Source organism: Trichosurus vulpecula, chromosome 1 (genome assembly GCF_011100635.1).
Source record: "Trichosurus vulpecula isolate mTriVul1 chromosome 1, mTriVul1.pri, whole genome shotgun sequence".
Lineage (NCBI taxonomy): Eukaryota > Metazoa > Chordata > Mammalia > Diprotodontia > Phalangeridae > Trichosurus > Trichosurus vulpecula.
Window position 1 is genome coordinate 137,435,921 of NC_050573.1, and position 7,203 is coordinate 137,443,123.

The 7,203-nt window shown below is 38.9% G+C and overlaps 1 pseudogene; it reads left to right on the forward strand.

The window, feature by feature from the left end:
- Window positions 1-5,745: 5,745 nt before the first annotated feature.
- On the forward strand, window positions 5,746-6,176 carry LOC118834110 (annotated as a pseudogene).
- The last annotated feature ends 1,027 nt before the right edge of the window (window positions 6,177-7,203 follow it).

Consider the following 7,203-nt stretch of genomic DNA (forward strand, 5'->3'; position numbering starts at 1 on the left):
AATTTCAAATCTCCACTAGTGGGTATAAAAAATAAAAGAACATAGAAGATATCTGATATCACAGACAACTCACCTGGGAAAAAAGTCAGAAAGGAGATTTAAAAATTAATGAACTAGGTATTGTGCTATAAGAAATGATGGGGAGAGTTGTTAAAAAAAAACCTTGGAAAACTTATATGAACTGATACAAAGTGAAGTGAGCAGAACCAGGAGAACATTGTACACAGTAACAGCACTATTGTAATGATGATCAACTGTGAAAGACTTAGCTACTCTGATCATACAAAGATCTAAGATGATTCTGAATGACTCAAGATGAAAAATGCAGCGAGAGGACAGATGAAGTCTTAGGGCAGATTGAATTACATTTTTTCGTTTTACTTTTATTGCTTTTTTGTAACATTGATAACGCAGAAATATATTTTGCATGATTTCACATGAATAATAGATATATTGCTTGCCTTTTCAGTGGTTGGGGGAAGGACTGGAGAAGGTGAAAGAATTCAAAACTCAGTTTTTTTAAAGTGACTGTTAAAAAAATAATATAGAATATTGAAAAAAAGAACCAATGGACTACCTGAAACTAGGTCTTCTAATGCCAAGCAATCTTATTTATTAGCTTTGGAGCCTTGGGTAAGTCAAGTAACTTAACCTCTGTGGGCTTGCTCTCCTCATGTCTATAGTGAAGGGATTAGACTGGATCTTGCCCTAGTTTCCATAATCTGTATAGAATAGAGTTTATTTTGAAGTTCAAGGTCATCTGAGAGTTGTCAAATGTAACTTGACCTTATATCTTACAGGAGATTTCTGAAGAGGAAAGTGTGTAACTCTTCATGCAGTCCCATGAAACCCTACTATCTCTTATCCTGGCCATGTAGAATACATTTATTCATTCATTTAACCAATCAACCAACAAGTATTTACTAAATGTCTACTATTTGCCTGACACTAAGCTAAAATTGGGACAACTAGGTGGCTCAGCGGATAGAGCACCAGGCATGGAGTCAGGAGGACTTGAGTTCAAATTTGGCCTCAGACACTTAGTAGCTTTGTGACCTTGGGCTAGTCACTTAGCAGTGTTTGCTACAATTTCCTCTTCTATAAAATGATCTGCAGGAGGAAATGGCAATCCACTCCAGCATTTTTGCCAAGAAAACCCCAAATGGGGTTATGAAGAGTCAGATATGACTCAACAACAACAACAACAACAGTGCTGAAATTATTATCCACGGAGATGTGGGTTCAAATCCTGCCTCTAGAACAAAGGTAGGGAACCTGTGGCCTTCTAGGTCCTTGGATGTGGCCTTTTTGATTGAGTCTAAGTTTTATAGAAAAAATCTTATTTAGGGAATCTGTTCTGTGAAGTTTGGATTCAGTCAAAGGACTGCACTTGAGGACCTAGAGTGCCATACGTGGCCTCAAGCCTGCAGATTTCCCCACCTCTGCTCTAGCATTATGTGACCAAGGATAAATCATTTAATTTATATCAGCCTTAGTTTCCCCATTTGTGAAATGGGTATATTATAAAGATCTCAAGTGAGATGTGTTTAAAGTATTTTGTAAACCTTGGAATGTGATGTAAATATCAGCTCTCATTGTGTTTTTGCCCATACTTCCTACCACAGATGATTGTTTTAAGGTTAAATTGGATATTTTATACAAAGACTACCATGGAGCTCCTATAAGGACTGGAACTTATGTCATATTTTATAAGTCAGGAACCTATCATTCCCTAATAAGACAATGCTTTGGAACTAACTGATCTTTTAACCTTGTTTCATTTACAGGATAGTAAGATGTATAACTGATCATCCTAACTCCCTCACTTTACAGATCAGTAAACCAAGGCCCAGAGATGTGAAACTTTTTGCTCAAGATCACACAGCTAGTAAGACAGAGAGTTGGGTTTTGACTCTAGGTTCACTGACCGTAAGACTAGTGTTCTATTGTGCTTTCCCCCAGAGTCATGTTTTCAAAGAAGCCACTAATGCTACTTAGGTTCCCAAAGTGGGCCATACTGCCCCTGGTTGGGTGGTGGGCACTGCAATGATCCAGGGGGTGGTAAGAGTCTCAGGTGCAATTGCAGGGGCATAGAATAAAAATTAGTGGGTGGTGGATGCATAAAGAAAGAAGAAAAGAGAAGAAAATTTTGAAAAATTGTTCTCACATGTTTCATCTGTTGTATAACAGAGTTAAAGTTGTAGTAATTACATTATTTTCCAAATAAACAAACAAAATACAAGTTACAACTGATCAGTGGTCAAATCCGCCCATAGGTCTTAACAAGCAAGTGTTGGCAGGTGAGCATGTCTCGCATTATCAGGAAGTCCAGCATGCATCGGCAGGAATATGCACGTGTAATGACTTGTTTACGATGAGATACTGTATGGTTACATGATGTAATATTTCATCATCAAAGTTTCAATGCAGGAAAAAGGCCCCACAAATTTATAATAAATTATTAAATTTAAGATGTCATTTAAAAAAATTCATACTTTTTGAAATGCAAATTTAAAAAAAACATTAAACGGTTTAAAAAAAAAGTAGATTTCCAGTGGAGTGGGGGAGGGCACTGAGTAATTTTTTTTTTAAGGGAGCAGTAGGCCAAATAAGTTTGGGAACCTCTGGCTTAGAAGAATGAACCTTTATTTCCTCAGTTATTTCATCTTTCACCCACAACAGATGTTAGGTCACAATGTTGCTAAAATTGAAAATGCTATTCACATATCAGGGTGTCCACCTCAACTAAGTTTTAGCAAGAAAACATTAATACCGATCTCGTTGAAATACTCCCTTCCACTAGCATTCATTTTTGGCTCCTGGTGCATGTGGAAGCAAGCTCAGGCCACAGCTGTATGACCAAGGAAATATTGGCTTAACCTCGCTGATCCACAGTTTTCCATCTGTAAAAAGGGCATGATAATATTCCTGCTATTTACTTAATGGGAGTGTGTTGGGAGGAAACTGCTTTATAATTTTTAAATCCCTATTGAAAACTGTGTTATTATTGTTATAGAGGAAACTCGACTACAAATTTGATTTCAAGCATTATTTTTTTACCCCTGTAGTCACCAAGATACCACACTTGTTTAAAAATAAACAAACAAGATGAATTACTTTCCAGTATTCCAGAACAGCAAAACTCCCAGAAGGAATATTTGCCTGAGATTTCACTTAGCAGCACCCCTGCCTACCATGCTGTGTCATCACTTTCTTAACAATGCAATCTCTATTAGCTTCCTGGGAAACAATATAAATTCTTCCCAGGAAGAATAAGAACCTCAAGGTCTTAACTTGGTAAGGAATGTTTGATAGCAGCTTTTTAAATTTAAAAATTAAAAAACATCTTAAATAGGTTTCAAATGCTTTCATGGATTGCATCATAAATGCAGACACAGTATTTAAGCAAATTTTTGGTGATTTGAGTTTATAAAGTCATCTGTAAGCTAGTCTGAGGAGAAAGTCTGGCCAAAAGGAATGATGCTCATCTCAGGTTGTGAATACACATGATCTAAAATCTTTTAATATGAACTCTCTTTTGGTGAGCCTACTTGGCACCAGCAATTCATATTTGAATCTGCACTATATTCTTTTATCATGCATGAAGTAGACCCATTTGAGGAAAATAAAATAAGAATTCCAATAAAGCTATATGGAAGGAAGACACACATCCCTTCTTCAAAGGCCATCCATCTAGAATGAAAGGAGCCAAAACCAGATTAGAGCTAAGGAAGTGTTAGTGATTAGTGGAATGGGCTGTCATAGGCAGGGTGATAGACGGATGCAGATGAGGGGTGGCCAGAACCCAGAGATCAGCCAGGCCCACAAAGAAAGGAAGACAAGGAAATCATGAAGGTTCCCAAGAGCAGACTAGGCATGGTGTGTTAGAAAGAACACTGGTGACTTCCAGCCAAGGCCTGAACTGAGGCAGACTGTCCAGCTTTGATTGACGTACTCCAGTAAAGACCAGAAAATTACCCCAGATCAAAAAATGATCAAGAAATCCAATGAAAAATTAAAGTGACTTCCTCCATCTCAGAACAATGGGGGGAAAAAGTCAGCATTCTGCAGGCAGTAGGAAAGGGGGCCACCAGCAACACCATCACAGGCAAGTAAGCTGGCAGCCTCCCAGCAGGAACAGAGATGGGCCAGAGAAACGTATAGCTTCCAAGGCACTTTATCCAAAAGGCAGCAAGAGTGAAGGGCTCCCCTGAGAAAGTGCTAGGGTGGTCAGAAACTTGGGTGGTATAGCATCCAGATCAGTTCTGCCCAGGGATCTGAAGCTCCTGGCCAAGTATATGCTGGAGCCAGCTCTTACTGGCTTATGAGAGCCAGTTGTTAAATTTTCAGTAAATTTTTCTTTACCCCTTGGAAATTAGCAAAAGATAAAATCAGGGTTTGATTTATTGTTTTGTTGATTGTGTAGACTTAAGAAAGTAATGAGCAGCTAAGTAGCTCAGTAGATAGAGTAAAGAGCGAGAGGGTGGGAGAGAGAGCTGAAGTCAGGAAGACTCATCTTCCTGAATTCAAATCTGGTCTCAGACACTTATTAGCTTGTGACTCCGGGCAAGTCACTTCACCCTGTTTGCCTCAGTTTCATCATCTGTAAAATGAGCTGGAACAGGAAATGACAAACTACTCCAGTATCTTTACTAAGAAAATCCCAAATGAAGTCATGAAGAGTCAGACATGACTGAAAACAAGTGAACAACAAGAAAGTAATGGCAAAATGTTAATAATGCAGATTGAACTTTAAAAAGTGTGTTGAACATTTTTTTTTCCCTTGAGAGCTGGTTGTTAAACATTTAACAGCATATTCTTACTCTTAGCACTCTAAGACACACCATAGAGGACCCTGAAGGTCCAGCATTCTAAACCTCAAAGATCAAGGGGGACCTAAACCTGAGAGGTGAAGGTCAGCAGAGGAACCTAGGTGACCTTGGTGGAGAACAAGCTGGGCTGATCATCCTGTAGAGCAAGAGGAGGATCCCAGCCTTGGCAGAAAACCCAAGGTCAAGAACTAAGGTTGGAGAGAAGAATAAAGAAGACACCAACAATTATAATGAATTATCATAGATTTAGAAATGCTCCAAAATCCAGCTCAGAAGAACTAACTCTACAACAACTGTAAGAGACTCAAAAGAAAAACTATATTTTCTATAAGGACTATATCATAAAATAGCATTAACATAGCACTTTAAAGTTTATAAAATGCTTTACATATGTTACCTTATTTGATCCTCATAACTCTTTGAGATTTGTGCTATTATTGTCCCCATTTGACAGATCAAGAACCTGAGACTGAGAGTTTAACTGACTTGGCCATGGATGCAGTTCTTCCCAGCTCCAAGTCCAACATGCCATTCACTGTGCCATCTAGCTGTCTCTATGAATACCTAGAAAAAATGAAGCAATAGGTAAATTATAAAAGAAAAGATCTGGAGGAAAGAATTGGAAAGAGAATGCATAGTTTAGAAGAGAAGGTAGTAAACTTCATTCAAGTAATGAACTCCCTGAAAATTAGAGTAGATCAAACTAAAAACAATGACTCTATGAAACAGGGAAAAAAACTAGAACAAAATCCAAAAGCTTAAAAAATAGAACATGTAAGATATTTGATATTACAAATAACTGATGTGGAAAAAAAAATATAAGAGAGGTCATTAAGAATCAATGGAATACTTGAAGACCTATCTGCAGAGCAGAGGAGAGAGGGGGAGGAGCTTCAGCTTTGTCTCTCACCCCCTGAGAATGCATGCCTGTGCCAAGTTGGTCTCTACCCTTGCTCTTGTGAGGAGCAGCTCTCAGTTGCTTAGTAGACCATTATCTGCAGGGGTGCTAAAATGGCCAGAGGTTCAGACAGATGAGAACTTCAGCATTTTGGCAGCATCAGGTCCCCGACCTCACTTGTCCCCAGGTGTGGATTCCAAACTAGTGCCGTCTCAAGGGACATTGATGCAGCAGCCAAGTTCACTGGGGCTGGGGCTGCCTCTGTTGGGGTGGCTGGCTCTGGAACTGGGTTCGGGACTGTGTTTGGAAGTCTCATCATTGCTTATGCCAGGAACCCCTCCCTAAAGCAGCAGTATTTTTCTTACACCATCCTGGGCTTTGCCCTATTTGAGACCATGGGGCTCTTGTGTCTGATGGTGGCCCTCTTCATCCTCTTTGCCATGTGATGGAGCCATTTCTATCCCCCAATGTTTCTGAATGTTCCTCCGTGGCCTCCTGGTCCTTCCATGTCTCTTCCAGCCTGTGTATACCTCCCCCTCCATCTTACCAGGCAGCCCTGGGGAAAGCCATGGGCTTGGAGGTTGACAGAAGGAAGACAAATATATACTGTATTAGTAAGCTGTTAAAAAAAACCTGGACACTATATTTAAAGAAACCATAAATGAAAACAGACCAGATCTATTAGAATCAGATGACAAAATGAAGACAGAAAGAATTCACTGATCACTCCCTGAAGGCAATCCCAAAAGGAAAAGTCTTAGGAATGTCATAGTCAAATCCAGAGATTCTGCTTTAAAGAAAAAATACTTCAAAGAGCCATAAAGGAAGAGTTTAAGTACCTAGGGGTCAAAATCAGAATCATGTAAGACCTGGCAACTTCTGCTATAACTGAGAGTAGATTTTGGAATACAATATTCCAAAAGATAAAATATACATATTGGCTGGCAACCAAGAATAGGAACTTATCCTGCAAAGTTGAGTTTAATCCTATGGTGAGGGATGGGGTTAGACCTTAATGAAAAAGAGGACTTTTAAGCATTTCAGATGAAAAGATAAGAGCTGAGTAGAGACTTTGAAATATAAACAAAACAATCAAGAGAAACTTAGAAAGGTAAATTTATTTGAGCAATTGGAAAGGAATAGATGATAATTTAGGTCTAAAATTACATTAGGGAAAGAAGAAACAAGTGTCCCTTCAGAACCTTAATGTCTTCAAAGGATTTTGAGAAAGTTGAATAAGAAAAATAAGAGATCTTAGGAGTGAGTTGGCTCTGGGTTTTAAGGGTTTTAAGAAGGGAATGACAAAGGGAAGATAAAGGAAATGCACTGTTTTGGCAGGGAAGAGGAGGTTGGAACTATTTGTTTCTTTTGTTTAGGATGCTTGAGGCAAACAGCCCAAAGGTATACAGGGGATGGGAGAAAAAGCATCAGATGAAACTTATTCTTATCTAAGCCAGACAGGAAAGTGTTAAA